Here is a 13019-nt window from a genome sequence, read left to right on the forward strand (position 1 = left end):
GGGGAATTTTTTTTTATGTGTTGTGCTTACCAGTGGGATATTATAGTACTTAGATTAATAAATCGCTTAAAGAAAATTACTTATAAAGCAACAGAAAAAACAACCATGCCACCGGTCGGATCCGAACCCACGACCTCCGAATATCGCGTCCGGTGCTCTTACCAACTGAGCTACGGCGACGGCTGTCCAATCTGCTGCTCTCGTGGGTATTTATGTTCATTGGGTGTAAGCGAACCTTGAGAGTGTTCACCAGCGCCACCCTCGACCATAGAGGCGGATGTAGCACGTCCTGTAATACCGCGAGAGTGACGTGGAACGTCATCTAACGGCGAGGGCGGAAACTGTGCGAGAGCCCTCTTAAGCTACCTATGACATCAAGACTGCCAGAACCGAGACCCTCGTTAAGCTATAAGCAGGTAACTTAAAGGAAATGAGGGGCCCGTTTGACAAACCTATTAAGGGATCCAACAGTCACCGAAACCAAGGTGCATAGGGGAATGTTTATTTATGTGTTTTGCTTATCAGTGGGATATTGTAGTACTTAGATTAAAAAATCGCTTAAAGAAAATTACTTATAAAGCAGCAGAAAAAACAACCATGCCGCCGGTAGGATCCGAACCCACGACCGCAGAATATCGCGTCCGGTGCTCTTACCAACTGAACTACGGCAACGGCTGTCCAATCTGCTTCTCTCGTGGGCATTTATGTTCATTGGGTGTAAGCGAACCTTGAGAGTGTTCACCAGCGCCACCCTCGACCATAGCGGCGGACGTAGCACGTCCTGTAAACCGCGAGCGTGATGTGGAACGTAATCTAACGGCGAGGGCGGAAACTGTGCGAGAGCCCTCTTAAGCTACCTATGGCATCAAGACTCCCAGAGCCCAGACCCTCGTTAAGCTATTAGCAGGTAAGTTAAAGGAAATGAGGGGCCCGTTTGACAAACCTATGAAGGGAGACAACAGTCACCGAAACCAAGGTGCATAGGGGAATGTTTTTATGTGTTGTGCTTATCAGTGGGATATTATTAAATCGCTTAAAGAAAATTACTTATAAAGCAGCAGAAAAACAACCATGCCGCCGGTGGGATCCGAACCCACGACCTCCGAATATCGCGTTCGGTGCTCTTACCAACTGAGCTACGGCGACGGCTGTCCAATCTGCTGCTCTCGTGGGTATTTATGTTCATTGGGTGCAAGCGAACCTTGAGAGTGTTCACCAGTGCCACCCTCGACCTTAGCGGCGGACGTAGCACGTCCTGTAATACCGCGAGCGTGACGTGGAACGTCATCTAAGGACGAGGGCGGAAACTGTGCGAGAGCCCTCTTAATCTACCTATGGCATCAAGACTGCCAGAACCGAGACCCTCGCTAAGCTATTAGCAGGGAAGTTAAAGGAAATGAGGGGCCCGTTTGACAAACCTATGAAGGGAGCCAACAGTCACCGAAACCAAGGTGCATAGGGGAATGTTTATTTATGTGTTGTGCTTATCAGTGGGATATTGTAGTACTTAGATTAAAATATCGCTTAAAGAAAATTACTTATAAAGCAGCAGAAAAAACAACCATGCCGCCGGTGGGATCCGAACCCACGACCGCCGAATATCACGTCCGGTGCTCTTACCAACTGAGCTACGGCGACGGCTGTCCAATGTGCTGCTCTCGTGGGTATTTATGTTCATTGGGTGTAAGCGAACCTTGAGAGTGTTCACCAGCGCCACCCTCGACCTATAGCGGCGGACGTAGCACGTTCTGCAATACTGCGAGCGTGACGTGGAACGTCATCAAAGGACGAGGGCGGAAACTGTGCGAGAGCCCTCTTAAGCTACCTATGGCATCAAGACTGCCAGAACTGAGACCCTCGTTAAGCTATTAGCAGGTAAGTTAAAGGAAAGGAGGGGCCCGTTTGACAAACCTATGAAGGGAGCCAACAGTCACCGAAACCAAGGTGCATAGGGGAATGTTTTTTATGCGTTGTGCTGATCAGTGGGATATTATAGCCCTTATATTAGTAAATCGCTTAAAGAAAATTACTTATAAAGCGCCTGAAAAACAACCATGCCGCCGGTGGGATCCTAACCAACGACCTCCAAATATCACGTTCGGTGCTCTTACCAACTGAGCTACGGCGACGGCTGTCGAATCTGCTGCTTTCGTGGGTATTTATGTTCATTGGGTGTAAGCGAACCTTAAAAGTGTTCACCAGCGCCACCCTCGACCTTAGCGGCGGACGTAGAACGTCCTGTAATACAGCGAGCGTGACGTGGAACGTCATCTAAGGACGAGTGCGGAAAATGTGCGAGAGCCCTCTTAAGCTACCTATGGCATGAAGACTGCCAAAACCGAGACCCTCGTTAAGCTATTAGCAGGTAAGTTAAAAGAAATGAGGGGCCCGTTTGACAAACCTATGAAGGGAGCCAACAGTCACCGAAACCAAGGTGCATAGGGGAATGTTTTTTTTATGTGTTGTGCTTATCAGTGGGATATTGTAGTACTTAGATTAATAAATCGTTTAAAGAATATACTTATAAAGCAGCAGAAAAAACAATCAAGCCGCCAGTGGGATCCGAATCTACGACCGCCGAATATCGCGTCCGGTGCTCTTACCAACTGAGCTACGGCAACGGCTCTCCAATCTGCTGCTCTCGTGGGTAATTATGTTCATTGGGTGTAAGCGAACCTTGAGAGTGTTCACCAGCGCCCCCCTCGACCATAGCGGCGGACGTAGCACGTCCTGTAATACCGCGAGCGTGACGTGGAACGTCACCTAACGGCGAGGGCGGAAACTGTGCGAGAGCCCTCATAAGCTACCTATGGCATCAAAACTGCCAGAACCGAGACCCTCCCTAAGCTATTAGCAGGTATGTTAAAGGAAATGAAGGGCCCGTTTGACAAACCTATGAAGGGAGCCAACAGTCACCGAAACCAAGGTGCATAGGGGAATGTTTTTTTATGTGTTGTGCTTACCAGTGGGATATTATAGTACTTAGATTAATAAATCGCTTAAAAAAATTACTTTAAAGCAACAGAAAAAACAACCATGCCGCCGGTGGGATCCGAACCAACGACCTCCGAATATCGCGTCCGGTGCTCTTACCAACTGAGCTACGGCGACGGCTGTCCAATCTGCTGCTCTCGTGGGTATTTATGTTCATTGGGTGTAAGCGAACCTTGAGAGTGTTCACCAGCGCCACCCTCGACCTTAGCGGCGGACGTAGCACGTCCTGTAATACAGCGAGCGTGACGTGGAACGTCACCTAACGGCGAGGGCGGAAACTGTGCGAGAGCCCTCTTAAGCTACCTATGGTGTCAAGACTGCCAGAACCAAGACCCTCGTTAAGCTATTAGCAGGTAAGTTAAAGGAAATGAGGGGCCCGTTTGACAAACCTATGAAGGGAGCCAACAGTCACCGAAACCAAGGTGCATAGGGGAATGTTTTTTTATGTATTGTGCTTATCAGTGGGATATTGTGGTACTTAGATTAATAAATCGCTTAAAGAAAATTACTTATAAAGCAGCAGAAAAAACAACCATGCCGCCGGTGGGATCAGAACCCACAACCTCCGAATATCGCGCTCGGTGCTCTTACCAACTGAGCTACGGCGACGGCTGTCCAATCTGCTGCTCTCGTGGGTATTTATGTTCATTGGGTGTAAGAGAACCTTGAGAGTGTTCACCAGCGCCACCCTCGACCATAGCGGCGGACGTAGCACATCCTGTAATACCGCGAGCGTGACGTGGAACGTCATCTAACGGCGAGGGCGGAAACTGTGCGAGAGCCCTCTTAAGCTAGCTATGGCATCAAGACTGCCAGAACCGAGACCCTCGTTAAGCTATTAGCAGGTAAGTTAAAAGAAATGAGGGGCCCGTTTGACAAACCTATGAAGGGAGCCAACAGTCACCGAAACCAAGGTGCATACGGGAATGTTTTTTATGTGTTGTGCTTATCAGTGGGATATTGTAGTACTTATATTAATAAATACCTTAAAGGAAATACTTATAAAGCAGCAGCAAAAACAACCATGCCCCCGGTGGGATCCGAACCCACGACCGCCGAATATCGCGTCCGGTGCTCTTACCAACTGAGCTACGGCGACGGCTGTCCAATCTGCTGCTCTCGTGGGTATTTATGTTCATTGGGTGTAAGCGAACCTTGAAAGTGTTCACCAGCGCCACTCTCGACCTTAGCGGCGGACGTAGCACGTCCTGTAAACCGCGAGCGTGATGTGGAACGTAATCTAACGGCGAGGGCGGAAACTGTGCGAGAGCCCTCTTAAGCTACCTATGGCATCAAGACTCCCAGAACCCAGACCCTCGTTAAGCTATTAGCAGGTAAGTTAAAAGAAATGAGGGGCCCGTTTGACAAACCTATGAAGGGAGACAACAGTCACCGAAACCAAGGTGCATAGGGGAATGTTTTTATGTGTTGTGCTTATCAGTGGGATATTATAGTACTTAGAATAATAAATCGCTTAAAGAAACTTACTTATAAAGCAGCAGAAAAACAACCATGCCGCCGGTGGGATCCGAACCCACGACCTCCGAATATTGCGTTCGGTGCTCTTACCAACTGAGCTACGGCGACGGCTGTCCAATCTGCTGCTCTCGTGGGTATTTATGTTCATTGGGTGTAAGCGAACCTTGAGAGTGTTCACCAGTGCCACCCTCGACCTTAGCGGCGGACGTAGCACGTCCTGTAATACCGCGAGCGTGACGTGGAACGTCATCTAAGGACGAGAGCGGAAACTGTGCGAGAGCCCTCTTAATCTACCTATGGCATCAAGACTGCCAGAACCGAGACCCTCGCTAAGCTATTAGCAGGTAAGTTAAAGGAAAAGAGGGGCCCGTTTGACAAACCTATGAAGGGAGCCAACAGTCACCGAAACAAGGTGCATAGGGGAATGTTTTTTATGTGTTGTGCTTATGAGTGGGATATTATAGTACTTAGATTAATAAATCGCTTAAAGAAAATTACTTATAATGCAACAAAAAAAACAACCATGCCGCCGGTGGGATCCGAACCCACGACCTCCGAATATCGCGTCCGGTGCTCTTACCAACTGAGCTACGGCGACGGCTGTCCAATCTGCTGCTCTCGTGGGAATTTATGTTCATTTGGTGTAAGCGAACCTTTAGAGTGTTCACCAGCGCCACCCTCGACCTATAGCGGCGGACGTAGCACGTTCTGCAATACTGCGAGCGTGACGTGGAACGTCATCAAAGGACGAGGGCGGAAACTGTGCGAGAGCCCTCTTAAGCTACCTATGGCATCAGGACTGCCAGAACCGAGACCCTCGTTAAGCTATTAGCAGGTAAGTTAAAGGAAAGGAGGGGCCCGTTTGACAAACCTATGAAGGGAGCCAACGGTCACCGAAGCCAAGGTGCATAGGGGAATGTTTTTTATGCGTTGTGCTGATCAGTGGGATATTATAGTACTTATATTAGTAAATTGCTTAAAGAAAATTACTTATAAAGCGCCTGAAAAACAACCATGCCGCCGGTGGGATCCTAACCAACGACCTCCAAATATCACGTTCGGTGCTCTTACCAACTGAGCTACGGCGACGGCTGTCGAATCTGCTGCTTTCGTGGGGATTTATGTTCATTGGGTGTAAGCGAACCTTGAGAGTGTTCACCAGCGCCACCCTCGCCCTTAGCTGCGGATGTAGCACGTCCTGTAATACAGCGAGCGTGACGTGGAACGTCATCTAAGGACGAGTGCGGAAAATGTGCGAGAGCCCTCTTAAGCTACCTATGGCATGAAGACTGCCAAAACCGAGACCCTCGTTAAGCTATTAGCAGGTAAGTTAAAAGAAATGAGGGGCCCGTTTTACAAACCTATGAAGGGAGCCAACAGTCACCGAAACCAAGGTGCATAGGGGAATGTTTTTTTTTTATGTGTTGTGCTTATCAGTGGGATATTGTAGTACTTAGATTAATAAATCGTTTAAAGAATATACTTTTAAAGCAGCAGAAAAAACAATCAAGCCGCCAGTGGGATCCGAACCTACGACCGCCGAATATCGCGTCCGGTGCTCTTACCAACTGAGCTACGGCAACGGATCTCCAATCTGCTGCTCTCGTGGGTAATTATGTTCATTGGGTGTAAGCGAACCTTGAGAGTGTTCACCAGCGCCACCCTCGACCATAGCGGCGGACGTAGCACGTCCTGTAATACCGCGAGCGTGACGTGGAACGTCACCTAACGGCGAGGGCGGAAACTGTGCGAGAGCCCTCATAAACTACCTATGGCATCAAAACTGCCAGAACCGAGACCCTCGCTAAGCTATTAGCAGGTATGTTAAAGGAAATGAGGGGCCCGTTTGACAAACCTATGAAGGGAGCCAACAGTCACCGAAACCAAGGTGCATAGGGGAATGTTTTTTATGTGTTGTGCTTACCAGTGGGATAATATAGTGCTTAGATTAATAAATCGCTTAAAGAAAATTACTTATAAAGCAGCAGAAAAAACAACCATGCCGCCGGTAGGATCCGAACCCACGACCGCAGAATATCGCTTCCGGTGCTCTTACCAACTGAACTACGGCAACGGCTGTCCAATCTGCTTCTCTCGTGGGCATTTATGTTCATTGGGTGTAAGCGAACCTTGAGAGTGTTCACCAGCGCCACCCTCGACCATAGCGGCGGACGAGAACGTCCTGTAAACCGCGAGCGTGATGTGGAACGTAATCTAACGGCGAGGGCGGAAACTGTGCGAGAGCCCTCTTAAGCTACCTATGGCATCAAGACTCCCAGAACCCAGAGCCTCGATAAGCTATTAGCAGGTAAGTTAAAAGAAATGATGGGCCCGTTTGAAAAAACCTATGAAGGGAGACAACAGTCACCGAAACCAAGGTGCATAGGGGAATGTTTTTATGTGTTGTGCTTATCAGTGGGATATTATAGTACTTATAATAATAAATCGCTTAAAGAAACTTACTTATGAAGCAGCAGAAAAACAACCATGCCGCCGGTGGGATCCGAACCCACGACCTCCGAATATTGCGTTCGGTGCTCTTACCAACTGAGCTACGGCGACGGCTGTCCAATCTGCTGCTCTCGTGGGTATTTATGTTCATTAGGTGTAAGCGAACCTTGAGAGTGTTCACCAGTGCCACTCTCGACCTTAGCGGCGGACGTAGCACGTCCTGTAATACCGCGAGCGTGACGTGGAACGTCATCTAAGGACGAGTTCGGAAACTGTGCGAGAGCCCTCTTAATCTACCTATGGCATCAAGACTGCCAGAACCGAGACCCTCGCTAAGCTATTAGCAGGTAAGTTAAAAGAAATGATGGGCCCGTTTGACAAACCTATGAAGGGAGACAACAGTCACCGAAACAAGGTGCATAGGGGAATGTTTTTTATGTGTTGTGCTTACCAGTGGGATATTATAGTACTTACATTATTAAATCGCTTAAAGAAAATACTTATAATGCAACAGAAAAAACAACCATGCCGCCGGTGGGATCCGAAGCCACGACCTCCGAATATCCCGTCCGGTGCTCTTACCAACTGAGCTACGGCGACGGCTGTCCAATCTGCTGCTCTCGTGGGAATTTATGTTCATTGGGTGTAAGCGAACCTTTAGAGTGTTCACCAGCGCCACCCTCGACCTATAGCGGCGGACGTAGCACGTTCTGCAATACTGCGAGCGTGACGTGGAACGTCATCAAAGGACGAGGGCGGAAACTGTGCGAGAGCCCTCTTAAGCTACATATGGCATCAGGACTGCCAGAACCGAGACCCTCGTTAAGCTATTAGCAGGTAAGTTAAAGGAAAGGAGGGGCCCGTTTGACAAACCTATGAAGGGAGCCAACAGTCACCGAAACCAAGGTGCATAGGGGAATGTTTTTTATGCGTTGTGCTGATCAGTGGGATATTATAGTACATATATTAGTAAATCGCTTAAAGAAAATTACTTATAAAGCGCCTGAAAAACAACCATGCCGCCGGTGGGATCCTAACCAACGACCTCCCAATATCACGTTCGGTGCTCTTACCAACTGAGCTACGGCGACCGCTGTCGAATCTGCTGCTTTCGTGGGTATTTATGTTCATTGGGTGTAAGCGAACCTTGAGAGTGTTCACCAGCGCCACCCTCGACCTTAGCGGCGGACGTAGCACGTCCTGTAATACAGCGAGCGTGACGTGGAACGTCATCTAAGGACGAGTGCGGAAAATGTGCGAGAGCCCTCGTAAGCTACCTATGCCATCAAGACTGCCAGAACCAAGATCCTGGTTAAGCTATTAGCAGATAAGTTAAAGGAAATGAAGGGCCCGTTTGACAAACCTATGAAGGGTGCCAACAGTCACCGAAACCAAGGTGCATAGGGGAATGTTTTTTTTGTGTTTGGCTTATCAGTGGGATCATATAGTACTTAAAATAATAAATCGCTCAAAGAAAATTACTTATAAAGCAGCAGAAGAAACAACCATGCCGCCGGTGGGATCCGAACCCATGACCTCCGAATATCGCGTCCGGTGCTCCTACCAACTGAGCTACGGCGACGGCTGTCCAATCTGCTGCTCTGGAGGGTATTTATGTTCATTGGGTGTAAGCGAACCTTGAGAGTGTTCACCAGTGCCACCCTCGACCTTAGCGGCGGACGTAGCACGTCCTCTAATACCGCGAGCGTGACGTGGAACGTCATCTAAGGACGAGGGCGGAAACTGTGCGAGAGCCCTCTTAATCTACCTATGGCATCAAGACTGCCAGAACCGAGACCCTCGCTAAGCTATTAGCAGGTAAGTTAAAGGAAAAGAGGGGCCCGTTTGACAAACCTATGAAGGGAGCCAACAGTCACCGAAACAAGGTGCATAAGGGAATGTTTTTTATGTGTTGTGCTTACCAGTGGGATATTATAGTACTTAGATTAATAAATCGCTTAAAGAAAATTACTTATAAAGCAGCAAAAAAAACAACCATGCAGCCGGTGGGATCCGAACCCACGACCTCCGAATATCGCGTTCGGTGCTCTTACCAACTGAGCTACGGCAACGGCTGTCCAATCTGCTTCTCTCGTGGGCATTTATGTTCATTGGGTGTAAGCGAACCTTGAGAGTGTTCACCAGCGCCACCCTCGACCATAGCGGCGGACGAGAACGTCCTGTAAACCGCGAGCGTGATGTGGAACGTAATCTAACGGCGAGGGCGGAAACTGTGCGAGAGCCCTCATAAACTACCTATGGCATCAAAACTGCCAGAACCGAGACCCTCGCTAAGCTATTAGCAGGTATGTTAAAGGAAATGAGGGGCCCGTTTGACAAACCTATGAAGGGAGCCAACAGTCACCGAAACCAAGGTGCATAGGGGAATGTTTTTTATGTGTTGTGCTTACCAGTGGGATAATATAGTGCTTAGATTAATAAATCGCTTAAAGAAAATTACTTATAAAGCAGCAGAAAAAACAACCATGCCGCCGGTAGGATCCGAACCCACGACCGCAGAATATCGCTTCCGGTGCTCTTACCAACTGAACTACGGCAACGGCTGTCCAATCTGCTTCTCTCGTGGGCATTTATGTTCATTGGGTGTAAGCGAACCTTGAGAGTGTTCACCAGCGCCACCCTCGACCATAGCGGCGGACGAGAACGTCCTGTAAACCGCGAGCGTGATGTGGAACGTAATCTAACGGCGAGGGCGGAAACTGTGCGAGAGCCCTCTTAAGCTACCTATGGCATCAAGACTCCCAGAACCCAGAGCCTCGATAAGCTATTAGCAGGTAAGTTAAAAGAAATGATGGGCCCGTTTGAAAAAACCTATGAAGGGAGACAACAGTCACCGAAACCAAGGTGCATAGGGGAATGTTTTTATGTGTTGTGCTTATCAGTGGGATATTATAGTACTTATAATAATAAATCGCTTAAAGAAACTTACTTATGAAGCAGCAGAAAAACAACCATGCCGCCGGTGGGATCCGAACCCACGACCTCCGAATATTGCGTTCGGTGCTCTTACCAACTGAGCTACGGCGACGGCTGTCCAATCTGCTGCTCTCGTGGGTATTTATGTTCATTAGGTGTAAGCGAACCTTGAGAGTGTTCACCAGTGCCACTCTCGACCTTAGCGGCGGACGTAGCACGTCCTGTAATACCGCGAGCGTGACGTGGAACGTCATCTAAGGACGAGTTCGGAAACTGTGCGAGAGCCCTCTTAATCTACCTATGGCATCAAGACTGCCAGAACCGAGACCCTCGCTAAGCTATTAGCAGGTAAGTTAAAAGAAATGATGGGCCCGTTTGACAAACCTATGAAGGGAGACAACAGTAACCGAAACAAGGTGCATAGGGGAATGTTTTTTATGTGTTGTGCTTACCAGTGGGATATTATAGTACTTACATTATTAAATCGCTTAAAGAAAATACTTATAATGCAACAGAAAAAACAACCATGCCGCCGGTGGGATCCGAAGCCACGACCTCCGAATATCCCGTCCGGTGCTCTTACCAACTGAGCTACGGCGACGGCTGTCCAATCTGCTGCTCTCGTGGGAATTTATGTTCATTGGGTGTAAGCGAACCTTTAGAGTGTTCACCAGCGCCACCCTCGACCTATAGCGGCGGACGTAGCACGTTCTGCAATACTGCGAGCGTGACGTGGAACGTCATCAAAGGACGAGGGCGGAAACTGTGCGAGAGCCCTCTTAAGCTACATATGGCATCAGGACTGCCAGAACCGAGACCCTCGTTAAGCTATTAGCAGGTAAGTTAAAGGAAAGGAGGGGCCCGTTTGACAAACCTATGAAGGGAGCCAACAGTCACCGAAACCAAGGTGCATAGGGGAATGTTTTTTATGCGTTGTGCTGATCAGTGGGATATTATAGTACATATATTAGTAAATCGCTTAAAGAAAATTACTTATAAAGCGCCTGAAAAACAACCATGCCGCCGGTGGGATCCTAACCAACGACCTCCCAATATCACGTTCGGTGCTCTTACCAACTGAGCTACGGCGACCGCTGTCGAATCTGCTGCTTTCGTGGGTATTTATGTTCATTGGGTGTAAGCGAACCTTGAGAGTGTTCACCAGCGCCACCCTCGACCTTAGCGGCGGACGTAGCACGTCCTGTAATACAGCGAGCGTGACGTGGAACGTCATCTAAGGACGAGTGCGGAAAATGTGCGAGAGCCCTCGTAAGCTACCTATGCCATCAAGACTGCCAGAACCAAGATCCTGGTTAAGCTATTAGCAGATAAGTTAAAGGAAATGAAGGGCCCGTTTGACAAACCTATGAAGGGTGCCAACAGTCACCGAAACCAAGGTGCATAGGGGAATGTTTTTTTTGTGTTTGGCTTATCAGTGGGATCATATAGTACTTAAAATAATAAATCGCTCAAAGAAAATTACTTATAAAGCAGCAGAAGAAACAACCATGCCGCCGGTGGGATCCGAACCCATGACCTCCGAATATCGCGTCCGGTGCTCCTACCAACTGAGCTACGGCGACGGCTGTCCAATCTGCTGCTCTGGAGGGTATTTATGTTCATTGGGTGTAAGCGAACCTTGAGAGTGTTCACCAGTGCCACCCTCGACCTTAGCGGCGGACGTAGCACGTCCTCTAATACCGCGAGCGTGACGTGGAACGTCATCTAAGGACGAGGGCGGAAACTGTGCGAGAGCCCTCTTAATCTACCTATGGCATCAAGACTGCCAGAACCGAGACCCTCGCTAAGCTATTAGCAGGTAAGTTAAAGGAAAAGAGGGGCCCGTTTGACAAACCTATGAAGGGAGCCAACAGTCACCGAAACAAGGTGCATAAGGGAATGTTTTTTATGTGTTGTGCTTACCAGTGGGATATTATAGTACTTAGATTAATAAATCGCTTAAAGAAAATTACTTATAAAGCAGCAAAAAAAACAACCATGCAGCCGGTGGGATCCGAACCCACGACCTCCGAATATCGCGTTCGGTGCTCTTACCAACTGAGCTACGACGACGGCTGTCCAATCTGCTGCTCTCGTGGGTATTTATGTTCATTGGGTGTAAGCGAACCTTGAGAGTGTTCACCAGCGCCACCCTCGACCTTAGCGGCGGACGTAGCACGTCCTGTAAACCGCGAGCGTGATGTGGAACGTAATCTAACGGCGAGGGCGGAAACTGTGCGAGAGCCCTCTTAAGCTACCTATGGCATCAAGACTCCCAGAACCCAGACGCTCGTTAAGCTATTAGCAGGTAAGTTAAAAGAAATGAGGGGCCCGTTTGACAAACCTATGAAGGGAGACAACAGTCACCGAAACCAAGGTGCATAGGGGAATGTTTTTATGTGTTGTGCTTATCAGTGGGATATTATAGTACTTAGAATAATAAATCGCTTAAAGAAACTTACTTATAAAGCAGCAGAAAAACAACCATGCCGCCGGTGGGATCCGAACCCACGACCACCGAATATTGCGTTCGGTGCTCTTACCAACTGAGCTACGGCGACGGCTGTCGAATCTGCTGCTTTCGTGGGGATTTATGTTCACTGGGTGTAAGCGAACCTTGAGAGTGTTCACCAGCGCCACCCTCGCCCTTAGCCGCGGACGTAGCACGTCCTGTAATACAGCGAGCGTGACGTGGAACGTCATCTAAGGACGAGTGCGGAAAATGTGCGAGAGCCCTCTTAAGCTACCTATGGCATGAAGACTGCCAAAACCGAGACCCTCGTTAAGCTATTAGCAGGTAAGTTAAAGGAAAAGAGGGGCCCGTTTGACAAACCTATGAAGGGAGCCAACAGTCACCGAAACAAGGTGCATAGGGGAATGTTTTTTATGTGTTGTGCTTACCAGTATGATATTATAGTACTTAGATTATTAAATCGCTTAAAGAAAATTACTTATAATGCAACAGAAAAAACAACCATGCCGCCGGTCGGATCCGAACCCACGACCTCCGAATATCCCGTCCGGTGCTCTTACCAACTGAGCTACGGCGACGGCTGTCCAATCTGCTGCTCTCGTGGGAATTTATGTTCATTGGGTGTAAGCGAACCTTTAGAGTGTTCGCCAGCGCCACCCTCGACCATAGCGGCGGACGTAGCACG

The 13019-nt window shown here is 48.6% G+C and overlaps 7 non-coding genes across 7 annotated transcripts; all 7 read right to left on the reverse strand.

Annotated features, from left to right (window-relative positions):
- Positions 1-1564: 1564 nt before the first annotated feature.
- TRNAS-UGA (transfer RNA serine (anticodon UGA)) lies at positions 1565-1638 on the reverse strand. Its single transcript has one exon. It is a non-coding gene; the product is annotated as a tRNA-Ser (tRNA).
- A 2869-nt stretch (positions 1639-4507) lies between these two features.
- TRNAL-CAA (transfer RNA leucine (anticodon CAA)) lies at positions 4508-4581 on the reverse strand. The gene has a single exon. It is a non-coding gene; the product is annotated as a tRNA-Leu (tRNA).
- A 2380-nt stretch (positions 4582-6961) lies between these two features.
- Positions 6962-7035, reverse strand: TRNAL-CAA (transfer RNA leucine (anticodon CAA)). The gene has a single exon. It is a non-coding gene; the product is annotated as a tRNA-Leu (tRNA).
- A 415-nt stretch (positions 7036-7450) lies between these two features.
- TRNAS-GGA (transfer RNA serine (anticodon GGA)) lies at positions 7451-7524 on the reverse strand. The gene has a single exon. It is a non-coding gene; the product is annotated as a tRNA-Ser (tRNA).
- Positions 7525-9899: 2375 nt separating this feature from the next.
- TRNAL-CAA (transfer RNA leucine (anticodon CAA)) lies at positions 9900-9973 on the reverse strand. The gene has a single exon. It is a non-coding gene; the product is annotated as a tRNA-Leu (tRNA).
- Positions 9974-10388: 415 nt separating this feature from the next.
- On the reverse strand, positions 10389-10462 carry TRNAS-GGA (transfer RNA serine (anticodon GGA)). Its single transcript has one exon. It is a non-coding gene; the product is annotated as a tRNA-Ser (tRNA).
- Positions 10463-12348: 1886 nt separating this feature from the next.
- TRNAL-CAA (transfer RNA leucine (anticodon CAA)) lies at positions 12349-12422 on the reverse strand. Its single transcript has one exon. It is a non-coding gene; the product is annotated as a tRNA-Leu (tRNA).
- Positions 12423-13019: the final 597 nt, after the last annotated feature.

Source organism: Amblyomma americanum, chromosome 1 (assembly GCF_052857255.1).
Source record: "Amblyomma americanum isolate KBUSLIRL-KWMA chromosome 1, ASM5285725v1, whole genome shotgun sequence".
Classification (NCBI taxonomy): Eukaryota; Metazoa; Arthropoda; class Arachnida; order Ixodida; family Ixodidae; genus Amblyomma; species Amblyomma americanum.